The sequence below is a fragment of the Octopus sinensis genome, linkage group LG11, assembly GCF_006345805.1.
Source record: "Octopus sinensis linkage group LG11, ASM634580v1, whole genome shotgun sequence".
NCBI classification, from domain to species: domain Eukaryota; kingdom Metazoa; phylum Mollusca; class Cephalopoda; order Octopoda; family Octopodidae; genus Octopus; species Octopus sinensis.
Window position 1 is genome coordinate 50,705,022 of NC_043007.1, and position 12,421 is coordinate 50,717,442.

Here is a 12,421-nt window from a genome sequence, read left to right on the forward strand (position 1 = left end):
TGATAAAACCAACGTCAACCTCGAAATGCTGCAAAGCATTCTTCCCGGCATGTTAAGAATTCAAGCCGCTCACTGCCTTATCCTCTGTTTTAATATTGACGTGTAGTATGAGAGAAAACCACAAAAGCTTGCAGCATGATTGCGTCGAACTTATTTCTTGGCTGTTGCTTTCAATTGAGTTCCACACCCTATCAACGCTACCAATCTATCAACACTTTCTCAAGAGACATAATGAATGTATATATATACATTTTGTATACACATTGATAAACGTATTATTATTTATACTCATTTTGAATTAAGGCAGCCAAACATAACATCCATATTAATCCCGACTTTATTGGAAATTATTTACATCAATCAATCTATATATATATATATAATATATATATATATATATATATATATATATATATATATATATATATATATACACATACATATGCATGCACAAAAGGTAAAACTATATATTCAAAACTTATAAACTTATTTACACATCAGTATTTATGTACAGATGTATATGTATACATGTGCCTATACACACATATAAACAGGTGTATTGTGATTATATCGTATGTTTATAAATATAATATATATACATACATATACATATATATATATATAATATATATATATATATGTGTGTGTGTGCGTGTGTGTGTGTGTGTGTGTGTATGTGTGTGTGTGTATTTGAAGTGTGTGTCATTACTGATATAAGACCGAAAAGAGCATATTTTAAAAGAAATATGTAGATGATAGACATTTCGATCGAGGTTGATATATAATCGTCAGTAATCATCTTTATTATGTGCTCTATTGACTTCGGTAGATCTAGCGACCATAGCGAATTTTTCTTGGATCCGATGAACTTATCAAAGCTCATCTATAGGATTAATATGTGAGTGTGTGTTTGTGAGTGTACATATATATAAATATGCATACACTTACATATACACATATATGCTTATAAATACAAATATAAAAACATAAAAACCCAATCACTAAGATGCACACATATACACACACTCATACATATACGTATATATATATATACATAAACGTATATATATATATATATATATATATATAATATATATATATATATATATATATATATATATATTATATGTACAAGTTAATGTATGTTTATTTTACCTTTATACGAATTATTCATATTCTCTACATAAGTATTTGCATTAGTATTATTCCTCAAAGTTCGTCCATATATTGGTGATGTGAAGCTTGGTGTCACGAAATTTAATATTTCAGTATTAATACACACACGTTCAGGCACACGCGAATACACACTCGTATACATGCATACATACATTCATTCATTCATATATATATATATATATATATATATATATATATATATATACACACATACATACACATACATGTATATTCATAAGCATGTCTATTTGAATAAATACATATATGTGTGTGTGTATGTGTGTGTTCATACATATAGCTATAAACAAACAAAATTTCCAAGTGTTATGATGTATATGTCAAATATGTTTGTAAAGTATTTTATGTACTTTATCTCAATCAAATCGACACGAATCAGCGATCCGGTTTCTATTTACAGTTTGAATTATTTTTATTTTGTAATAGAAGGTCAACAGAAGGCCGCACACATCACAACCTGCCTTTTTCTCATCCTGATTAATTAGTCATATTTTCACCGTACATATGACCAATATGGTTTTGCAATTGATTTAGTATTTCTATAAATTAGAAATTGTGGACGCATAGAATAAGGGCCTTTCTGATCTTAAAATAATTAAGATAAGAATTATAGAAACATCAAACAAAAGAAACCTACAACAATAAATTACAAAACGATACATAAGAATTGTGAAAACAGAATATTAATGTCGCAGTCTGCCAGCCTCAATGCAATATGTGCGTCTGAGTATTCGTGTGCGTGAGTAGGAGAGAGAGAGGTGGTGAGAGAGAGAGAGCGTGTCCGGCATTGCTTTGACTATTCCTCAGGTAGTTACAGACCTATAAGATAGTGTTTGACATGGCGTTAATTATGTTTGTAAATTGGTCGATGTAGTACATCCCCAACTAACAGCTGATGGACCGCCTGTTGCTATCATATTACTAGAGTTACAACTATCACTGGTTCAATGTACTAAGTCGCATAACCTCCTCTTCCAGACCGTTTCTGATCTACCTGACCAAGCTATATCGTTCTACATGTACACCAATCAAAAATGACGTTCCTAGCTTTACTGCTGAACACTGTTTTATACCAAACAGCGACTCGAAGATTTGCTTAAACCATCTTTACAATCTACTTAATGTTAAACCCTCAAATATTAGAACACATCACATTAACTGGAGCTCCTTTACGTGAGCCCAACAAAATTGTCACAAGGATTAGAAGAATTAATCTTTCACCCGGTTTATCATGACCATTTAGTCCTTTAGTATCTTTAGTAGAGGCCACCCTGTTTCAAATAAACATGGTTTCTGGTCTGCGAATAAATCTCAACCTCTAACCAGTCACAGCAACTGTGAAAACAGTCATAGATGGAGGTTTTCTTCATCTAAGAGATAAATAGTAAGAAAGCAACAAAACAAAATTAAACCAGCTGTCCTCAACAACTCCTTCAAGATTTCATCTATCAATGTGTACTGAGGTCAGCCTTTTCAATCGTCTGCAAACTTGCTCTGTTGACAGTTCTACTCCTAAGGTCCATAGGTGACTACTATCGGTTCGACGAACAACAAGCAGCATTATGCTACCGTAGCACAGTTGGAATTTCATTTCTGTATCGTATTACTAAGGAGAGTAAGTCGTTAGCATCCTCCTCTGTTAATTGAAATATTTATTTATTATTTTATTATTTTATTTGTTTCAGTCATTTGACTGCGGCCTTGCTGGAACACCACCTTGAAGAGTTTAAGCCGAACAAATCGGTCCCAGGACTTTTTAAAGCCTTGTACTTCTCCTATCGGTCACTTTTGCCGAACCGCTACGATACGGGGACGTAAACACACCAACACTGGTTGTCAAATGATGATGGAGGGACACACAGATACAAAGGCATCCCCCACCATATATATATATATATGTGTGTGTGTGTGTGTGTGTGTGTGTATGTATCGAATATACATATCGAATATGTATATTCGATAGGTTTCTTTCAGTTTCCGTCTACCAAATCCACTCACAACGCTTTGGTAGGCCCAACGCTATAGTAGAAAATAATTTCCGAAGGTGCCACGCAGTGGGATTGAACCCGGAATCATAGAGTCACGCCTGCGCCTTGCCTGTAGTAGAAGCCGTCATGGCTGCGTTTAAGGTGGCCGAATGATTGAATCATGATGGTAATCGTGGTGTCCTTCATTGAATTCATGACATGACATCTTGGGTATGTAGTTTCCACAAAAGCCTCGGGACATCTTCAGCTGTATGGTGGTACATGGAAAATATGTAAATGCCCGTCAGATTAACTGTACATAGACAATTATTCAAAGATCTAGATTTGTCACACAGTATCGCGCACATTCTGCCGGATGATTATATTAAAGGTACAGGCGTCATTAGAAAAGTCAGTCATTGATGCGAGAGAATAAGATGCATCGTGACTACATTTCAAAGGATCAGCCTTGTGAAATACTATACGAGGGGGTACTGAAAAGTTCCTTGCTTCGGGTAAAAGAAAATACAGGAGGACCAGTTAATTATGATTTTATTCAACATAGTTCCCTCTCAGATTTATGCACTTATTTTAGCGGTCTTCCAGTTTTTCTAAGCCTTGTAAAAGAACTTGGAGATTTGGGCCTCTTAAAACCAAGAACTTCGTGAGGCTCTTAAAACCAAGAACTTTTCAGCACCTCCTCGTACCACCACAATTCCCCTTGAGAAATATATTAAGAATTTGTGTCTAAGGAAAAATTAACCATTTATTCATACAATGTTTATCATACAATGACATTTTAGTTCAGTTGGTCGAAGAACTAGAACACCTTTATCGAAACTGATGCGGTGTCCACCAAAATCAGAATAAAACTTCTTAGTTCCAATTGGGTACTGAATCAAGTAATATACAGTTACACAACTGATATCATAAAGCAAGGCATACACTCCACAACTGTCCTTCGGAAATATATACACTCCACCTAACGAAAAATAGAATACAGAATACCGACATTGGCACTTTAGAGGATTTGGTCTCGTACAACAATCATCTAAATTCAAATCTTTACGGAAGCGATTTCATTTTTACACATTCTAGACTTTCAAATTAATACTAGAATTATATCTAACTTATTCTAAATGATCTGTGGCGTCGGTGTCGCTTTTATTCCAGTAATGTGGTGAGGAAAGCATAAAGAGAAAAAAGATGTACACCCATCAATCTGAGGCTACACAATATTTTGATTCCTAATTAAGGCAGTTTTATAAATTTGAACTTCATCAGTAAAGCTATCAATCTCATTTTCAACTTCCTCTCCGAAAATGTCGAACCTGTAAACTAACTCAAAAGAAACCAATTATGTAGCAACTGTCATAGGACCAAAAATACACATCTAAACTTGTGTCTTAGTTTCAATTCTTGTATTGTAGAATAATTTCTCTACAACCATTCATAATTTTATGAAATATTTAAACATCTCCACCGCCAAATATTCTTCGGAATCTTGTGTGCCCTACTTAAATATTAACTAGAATATTTGATGGAGATACATTTTTCAGATAATTCTTTATACCACAAATAGCAAATAGAAAAACATGAAGGCAATGGCATCAAGTTTCTCTACGGACGAAGCCAAAAAGAAACATATCGTCATTGTAAAGTTTGTAAAATTTGGTTTACGTTAGAGAAATGACGTTAGCAAAATTACGTATTTCCCCTTTTAGGATAACATATCGAAAATTAGGGCTTTGGATTCCTCAGAACTAATCTTCGACACCCCACTTTAACTGCTGTTGGGTATCGTAGGTTAAAAATGGAAACTTTTTGGTTGATCATTTGTTTCCTTGCCAGGAAAACGACTTTATTCGTGAGAGGGCTTGCTTTTGTGAATCAAAGTTGAAAACAAATTAATATTTAAAGTTATTTATTTATTTCATTTAAAAGTTTGTCTAAAGCTGATACATCTTGACAGACCGAAGAATATATCTAATAAACTTTCTTCAAAGCAATAACTAGAAAGAAATACTAAAAAAAATAACGAATATTTAGATATCTGCTGTTAAATGATTTTGATTGGTAGATCATGGAAAATAAATTCTCTCAGAGGCATACATCTGAGAGATAGGGGTTCAAATTCCCTCACACAGCGTCTTGTACTCTTTTTGGAGCTGATAAAGCACAACTACAAATAATAACTTGAGGGCAGCCAAAATTAACACCATCTTTTCTTTCGAACCAATGATGTTCATTTTACTTACAAAAAATTGCACCTTAATTTCCTTCAAATCCTATTCTTAAGATCTAAAAAGAAAGATGCACATTGAGATGCACGGAAGCAGAAAATATCGTCATGACTGGAAAGCTTATGTTCATAGTTATCTTTGATCAGTGCTAGCTTGGGCTGAAAAGTAATATAAAAAATTTTGAAGAGAGAACAAAGAATTGTAACGTCAGTTGATGGTAACTATATAAAATTCAAGATGATTGTTGTTTTTACATGGCCGTCGGTATGAATGTTGAAAGATTGAATAAGTTCGTCGTTGTATCTCTGGAGAGTCATTTTGCAAAAAACACATGCACATTTCACTTCTTCTTCTTCTTCTTCTTCTTATTATTATTATTATTATTATTATTATTATGAGTTCAAATTCTGCCGAGGTCAACTGTTTATCTTCCTTTCGGAAGTTGAACATTAGTGTCGATGTAATCGACTTACATTCTTCCCGAAATTGCCTACCTTGTGCCAAATTTTGAAACTTGTGTTGTTCGAATGCAAAATGATCACATTACAAAAATTCTTTTCTATGGTCAACTAATACAGGTATTCCGCGGTAAAGGAAGACACATCCTTAGAAATAAGGATAAGTTGAAACATTCACTAAAATCCTTAGAGTCTAATTTAACATCTCGGTAAAAATTATTGCCTAGATCTGTCTGAGTGGCGTAGAATGTGTCATGATGAATTTATACAATTTAAATAGGGAGCAGAACAATAACAACATTTTATGCGGCAGTCAATAGACACATTTACGTAATCTCAAGCAAAATTAAAATCATCATTGTCCCCATTGTGATTTCATAGCAAAATCCATATCTGTACTCATTATATTCACGCATCCATCGCAAATAGATACAACTCCTTTTATTTGCGATAAAATAAAGTAACAAATGAAACACTGGGTCCAAACCCTTCCCCTAAAATCGCTGGCCTTGTACCTTTATCAGAAAAGATAAGATAAAAGATGGAGAGTAGAAAAAAAGCCGTTATGATGTTTCGGCTCTTTATTCTAAAAGAACTCTGCTCTTCATTCTTACGGTGTCAATGAAACAGTCTACTGCTGGAGTCAATACTCACCTCTCCAAGTAAGGCAGAATCATTAGCACACCGGACAAAACGCTTAGTGATATTTCGTCCGGCTTTACCTTTTGAGTTCAACATTCCACCGAGGTTGACTTTTCGGGGTTGATAAAATAAGTATCAATTGAGTACTGGGGAAACAACTTACCCCCTCCCCTCGCCCCCACCAAAATCCTGACTTTGTGCCAAAATTTGAAATCAATATAAGCATCTTCACAAATTTCTGATCTTGTGCCTGTATCGGGAATTATTGTACAACGTGAATAAAAATAAATTTCTAAAAGGATTTCTTAAACAAACTGAATTAAATGATGTGTAATATAATAAATTGAATATCGTTTACAGTTGAAATTAGTGCAGTGGATATGAAAGCAAGCAGAAAGAAGGCGATTCTTGAAACACATGTTAGGTTGAGACTGAACCATAGGAATCAGGCAGCTTATATATCATTTCAAAATGTGAAGAATTCTGAGTCTAATTCTTTTAAAAGATTTATATTAATTATAAACTGTATATTCAAGCACTTTGCCAGTTGTATATACACCATCAAATAATCTCTCACTCCCTTGCTACTCACTCAATCTTTTCCTCTTTTTCTCGCGTGTTTGTTTTAAATTTGGTTTATTCTGAAGGAATAAATATACTAATAAGTATATATATATGTGTGTGTGTGTGTGCGTGTGCGCGCGTGTGTGTGTGTGTGTGTGTGTGTGCGTGTGTGTGTGTGTGTGTATGTGTGCATACTACTGATACTCCGTCGGTGACGACGACAACGGTTCCAGTTGATCCGATCAGCCTGCTCAATCTACAGACACGCTTACCTTCAATGTAGTTCTCAGAGATTCAACGTGAAACAAAATGTGACAAGGCCGGCTCTTTGATTTACAGGTACTATTCATTTTTTTTAGCTGAATGGACTGGATGAATGTGAAATAGAGTGTCTTGTTCAAGCACAACGCGTCACCGGTTTTTGAACTCAGACCTTACGATCGTGAGCCGAATATCCTAACTACTAAGCCACGTGCCTTCACACACATACACACAGCACACACGCGCGCGCACTCTCTCACACCCACATGTATATATGTGCGAGCGAGTGGTTAAACGAAAGAAAGTGACACTCAACACATTCATCAGGTGGTTTAAATATTTATCTTCGCGAGGTTTAAACCTCGCCAAGATAAATATTTAAACCACCTGATGAATGACTGTAACTCGAAAATTTAAAGAAATTAACAGCCATGAAACGATCGTAGTGTGATATTAATTATATTTTTTTAATAATTTTGTTATATGTTTAAATATAAATTAAATAATCTTATGTATTGGCTTAAGTTTTTCATTGTTTGATTTGCCTAATAGTGGTTTTGTCTCTAATTTAATATAATATATATATATATATATATATATATATATATATATATATATATATATATTGAGAAAGATAATTAATTTAATAAAATCAACAAATTTCACCTAGTAGTATTTCGGTATGGAAAAGGACCATATTCGGTAAAAACTTATATAATTATAACAATAAGGGTTTGCAACAAGTTGCATGACCACATACCGACAATTTTAGAAATAGCAGCCAAAGGACTACTATTTCTACTATATTTTCGGTATGTGGTCATGCAATTTGTTGCAAACTCTTATTGTTATACTTATATAAGTTTTTACCGAATATGGTCCTTTTCCATACCGAAATACTACTAGGTGAAATTTGTTGATTTTATTAAATTAATTATCTTTCACCCTATATCTGTAATGATTATTTCACTCCCCTACGACAAAACTACGAATCTTTTTTCGGCAGTACTATTTGTGACTCACGTGTTAGAAAAAATTTGGGAGGGAAATACAAATTCACTTGTCTATATAAATGTGGATATGCTGATTAGCTTTTATATGTTCCGATGACACCTGGTCGGAAATATAAGAGGTAAGTTTTCCTAGCATTTCTAGATTTATTTACCGGAATATTATGTTGATAAAGGAAACGAATCTTATTATTCTAATCCAGAAACGTACGTCCATAATTAACCGAGGACTGTTTGATTTCATAATTTTTCTTCTTTTTTTTACCTTATGTGAGTTACAAATATTGTTGTCTGTGAATACATATTTATGTAGAAAAAGGAAATAGTAGTTCTTTCTAGTATTTCTAAAATTTTCGGTATGTGGTCATGCAACTTGTTGCAAACCCTTGTTGTTATAATTATATATATATATATAATATATATATATATATATATATATATATATATATATATATATATATATATATATATACAATTGTAGCGTGGAAGGTGTTTATAAGCCATTTAAGAAACACACAAAAGCCGTTCGATTCACTTCAACATTTAAGTTTAATTTGTCAAAATATTTTCGTCGCTAAAATCCGCGACCTGTTCACTGACAAAAATCCGTGCTATCCGTGCTGCAGCACGGATTTTTTTCAGTGAACAGGTCGCGGATTTTAGTGACGAAAATATTTTGACAAATTAAACTTGAATGTTGAAGTGAATCGAACGGCTTTTGTGTGTTTCTTAAATGGCTTATAAACACCTTCCACGCTGCAATTGTTTTCGTTTCAGCACACGATCTCAGATCAAATTACTTGCTATGCGAGTACCTCTCCGTATATATATATATATATATATATATATATATATATTATATATATATATATATATATGTATGTATGTATGTATATAAAAATATATATACACACACACACACACACACACACATATATATATATATATACACTTTTATCTTTTACTTGCTTCACTGATTGGACTACAGCTAATTCTATTTTATTCTATAGGATTTTGGCCGAACTCCTTGGTTATGGGGACGTAAATTAACCGCCACCATTTGTGAAGTGCTGAGAAACAAACACAAGGATACACATCCACACACGCATACAAATATATGCGCGCGCGTGTGTGTGCATGTTTGTGACGGGCTTTCAAAACAGTTTACATGTTTGAAATTCACTCACAAGGCTTTGGTCAACTCGGGACTATGATATAAAACATTCGGCCAAGATCCAAGCTACCAGATGGCCGGAACCCAAAACTACGTGTTTTCGTAAGGAATGCCTTAATCACTCAGCCCTTAGTCACCCAGAAGTGTCATGTATCACAAACGAAATTACGGGGTAGATATTATTCAAATTTTACTCTACCTTGTAAGATTTTTATATTGCCATTTTAACCTTCTTTGTTCGACAGACTTTCATGAGCGGAAATGTCCCTAGACAGGTATTTCCTTACCGCTATGGTGTTGACATTGCAAACTTTTTTTTTTTACTTTCGGTATTAAAGAATTGACACTCCTAAAATATATTAATTCTAGTATTGATTTTCTGGCAAAAGTACATTTGAAATCATTCCCTTCCATGATTCTGTCATTCATGTCCTCCCGTGTTCTAAAACTAATATTGTAATATAGTTTAAATACTTGGAACACCTTCCACAGCTACTGTTTACACAAGTTATATGAATTAATAAAGCCAAATAGTATAGTTTCGTACCAAACGATTTATTTCACTCAGCTTTCATAAAAAAATATCGTTATCGTCATCATCATCATCATATATATATATATATATTTATATATATATATATATATATATATATATATATTTCTTTACTACCCACAAGGGGCTAAACATAGAGGGGACAAACAAGGACAGACAAAGGGATTAAGTCGATTACATCGACCCAGTGCGAAACTGGTACTTTATTTATCGACCCCGAGAGGATGAAAGGCAAAGTCGACCTCGGCGGAATTTGAACTCAGAACGTAACGACAGACGAAATACCGCTAAGCATTTCGCCCGGCGCGCTAACGTTTCTGCCAGCTCGCCGCCTCTTATGCTATATATAGGCGCATGACTGGCTGAATGATAAGAAGTTTGCTTCCCAACGACATGGTTCCAGGTTCAATCCCACTGCGTGGCACCTTGGACAAGTGTCTTCTACTATAACCTCGAGCCGACGAAAGCCTTGTGAGTGAATTTGATAGGCGAAAACTAAAAGAAGCCCGTCGTGTGTATATATATATATATATATATATATATAAAGAGAGGGAGAGAAAGAGAGACAGAATCAGACAGCCAGACAGAGACATTTTTACAGACAAGCACATACACACGCACACACAAATGTGTGCGTGTTTTGAAAACTTTAAATTTCGTATTTTCTTTCAACTAATGGTTTGATAATACTGTTCTCAGGCACGCTTGAAGGTCTTTGCGGTTATACTATTATTCTGATTTGGTGAAACGCAATGCTCAGTTATTGTTTGATATATGCATCGTATCCTGCGACAGGTCGGAGTGTTGTGAATTGATTGGAATTTGTATATATTCGACCTACTGCTGAAAAGACTATTTTCATAGAGTTAGGTCTTTACCGGGATGGGTTGGTCCCTTTGCGATCGATAAATTAGCCACTCAGTCAATGATGCTAAGACGAACGTTCATTACCATGTTGAAAGAGTTAAGGATCGTTCGTTGAGGCTTTTCGTCTGAGTTCAAATTCCGTCGAGGTCGACTTTGCTTTTCATCATTTCCTAGTCGATAAAATAAGTGTCTGTCAAGTACCGGGGTCGATGAAATCGACTTCCCCTTACCTCAAAAACTGTTGGCCTTGTGCCACACTTTGTAACCATTATTACAATGATCTGATATTGGCACTTTTATCACTATTTGTTAAGAAGTTCCCGATTTAATTGGATGAAATACTTGATTTTCTATGCAATGGATTTGTTTTGGATCGTGGCCAAATAATTTAAAGCGTAAATATTTTCATCAATATCAAACCAACATCAACACGAGTTGCCTCCCTTCCCAATGCATGTTTTATACAAAGAGTACTAAAAGACAAAGAAGCAATATTTTTGCAAGTGATTTGACGAAAGCACAACGTGTTCTGAACATGATAGTAAATAGATGAATATGTAACACATTTTCTAACGTTTTTTTTGTTTTCATTATATGAGCAATTCTTGATATCCTGTTAACAAATCATATTTCAACGTGTTCGAGAATATATTTGGGAATACTTTTTTATTTACGCTTGAACAATCGGTAACTTGAAACTCGGAGTTACGTTGAAGAAGATTCAGATTCTACTATTGTGTGTGTGTGTGTGTGTGTGTGTGTGTGTGTGTTCCAGTGTGAATGCATTAGAATCTCTGTATAAATATCTTATAATTTGTTTACAGGCGCAGGAGTAGCTGTGTGGTAAGTAGCTTGCTAACCAACCACATAGTTCCAGGTTCAGTCCCACTGTGTGGCATCTTGGGCAAGTGTCTTCTGCTATAGCCCCCGAGCCGACCAATGCCTTGTGAGTGGATTTGGTAGACGGAAACTGAAAGAAGCCTGTCGTATATATGTATATATATATATATATATATATATGTATGTATGTGTGTGTGTGTATGTGTTTGCGTGTTTGTGTTTGTCCCCCTAGCATTGCTTGACAACCGATGCTGGTGTGTTTACGTCCCCGTCACTTAGCGTTCGGCAAAAAAGACCGATAGAATAAGTACTGGGCTTACAAAGAATAAGTCCCGGGGTTGATTTGCTCGACTAAAGGCGGTGCTCCAGCATGGCTGCAGTCAAATGACTGAAACAAGTAAAAGAGTAATATTTTTACTCGTATCCCTTCCACACATATATCTTTCTTTCTGTTCAGTGATTTGACTTGGAATACTTAATAGTATTTATCCAAATCAGGGACAGTTGTTTGAAAACATTATCTACTAGATCCAGTTTTAGTTTCCAATTGAATTGCACGGTCCAAGTTGACTGATCCTAATGTTGCTGATCCTAATGAATTGAAAGGCAAAGTGGACATTAGTAAGATTTGAAATTTGGGGGTAAAGA